This window comes from Pyrus communis, chromosome 14 (assembly GCF_041283825.1).
Source record: "Pyrus communis isolate YQ-2024b chromosome 14, ASM4128382v1, whole genome shotgun sequence".
NCBI classification, from domain to species: Eukaryota; Viridiplantae; Streptophyta; class Magnoliopsida; order Rosales; family Rosaceae; genus Pyrus; species Pyrus communis.
In genome coordinates this window covers 9624544-9626415 of record NC_142578.1, presented here as the reverse complement: position 1 = coordinate 9626415, position 1872 = coordinate 9624544, and the positions used below count along the sequence as shown (strand labels likewise).

The following is a 1872-nucleotide window of genomic DNA, read 5'->3' as shown; positions in this document are numbered from 1 at the left end:
TGATTACAATACACATCAAAGAAAAGAAATAAAGCAATAATATCAGTATCTCTCTCTTACTCTTTTTCCTGCTATCTTTTGTGTTATAGTTACAAAACTAAACAGTGTGATATCTAGCACCCGCTTCTCTTCTGTCCATAGTAAATGTTATTTCTCTAACTTTTTTCTATTTATAATACGTTATCAGCACGACTCTCTAACCTTAACCAGATCTCATCTCCCTTCGCCGAAAAATGCTTCCTCCAAGGATTTTACTATTCTTCTTCCTCCTCTGCCCAACTTGCTTGATGTACCCTCGCCAAGATTTGCTAGCACCGTGCCTGCTCCTAGTTTTCAATATAACAATTACTTGTATTTTTTATTCTCATTTAATGTAGCTCCTAACTACTAACATAGTGTTTATTTATGTTAATTTTACTGCAACGTACAAAATTCCATGAACTATAGGGGTATTAAGTTAATGAGTCATATAATGAAGCTTTGAGAGAGAGTAATTAAGCATAAACTGAGGCAAGACATAGGTCTCAGATAACCAATTCGGGTTCATGTCAAGACGCTTAACCATGGAGGCAATCTATCTCTTACGCTTAACCATGGAGGCAATCTATCTCTTACAAAGATCGATGGAAAGATATAGAGATATGAAAAAGGATTTGCACATGGTCTTTATAGATTTGGAAAAGGCATATGATAGGGTCCCAAGAGACATTCTTTGGAGGATTTTACGAAAGAAAGGAGTATGAATAGCATATATCCAAGCTATAAGGGATATGTATGATCAAGTAAGGACTGCCGTAAGAACTCACGAAGGACAAACCGAAAGATAAAACACAGGAAGGAGTATGCTTTTTGCAGACGATATAGTGTTGATAGATGAAACTCAAGAAGGAGTACATGCGAAGCTTAACCTTTGGAGAGAAGTGTTGGAATCTAAAGGTCTTTGCCTAAGTCGGTAAAAGATAGAGTATATGGAGTGCAAGTTCAATGCAAACGGAGGCTCAAATAAGTTAGGGGTGAGGATTGGAGATCATGAAGTGCCAAAGAGCGATCGTTTTCGCTACCTAGGATTTATCTTGCAAAAGGATGAAGAGTTGGATGAAGACCTTAACCATAGAATACAAGCTGGATGGATGAAGTGGAATAGTGCATCCGGCGTGTTATGTGACCATCGTATGCCGCTGAAGCTCAAGGGAAAATTTTATAGGACGACTATAAGGCTGACAACGCTTTATGGCACGAAATGTTAGATGGTAAAACATCAACACGTACATAAAATGAGTATAGTGGAGATGAGAATGCTTCGTTGAATGTGTAGGCACACAAGAAAGGATAAGATTAGGAATGAGGATATCTGAAGTAAAATAAGAGTAGCCAAAATTGAAGGAAAAATGAGAAAAAAATTGATTACGGTGGTTTGGACATGTGAAACGAAGGCCTACTGGCGCTCCGGTTAGATGCGATTGTGGAACAGAGGTTCAGGGCCGAAGAGGTAGAAGAAGACCTAGGAAGACTTTGAAAGAGACTCTAAGAAAAGACTTAGAATACTTGGATCTAACGGAAGAAGTGACATAACCTAGCGCAATGACGTTCTAGGATTCATATAACCGACCCTATGTAGTGGGAAAAGGCTTTGTTGTTGTTACTGCGATCAACGATGGTGCTGTACAATTACCCATCTTGAACTGCAAATTTAATTTTACTGCAATTTTAGGTGGTGCGGTATAATCGCCCACCCTGCTCTACATATTTAAATTTTCCTATCGCTTGAGTGGTGTGGTATAATCGTCCATCCTATGCTATATTGTTTCAATGAGAATGGTGCGGTACATCGCCTTCCTCATTAATCATGTAAATCTCGAGCCTGAAGTTTCA

General features: G+C 38.6%; 1 pseudogene; it reads left to right on the top strand.

Moving 5' to 3' along the window:
* The first annotated feature begins 412 nt into the window (after positions 1-412).
* On the top strand, positions 413-1618 carry LOC137712262 (uncharacterized; annotated as a pseudogene).
* Positions 1619-1872: the final 254 nt, after the last annotated feature.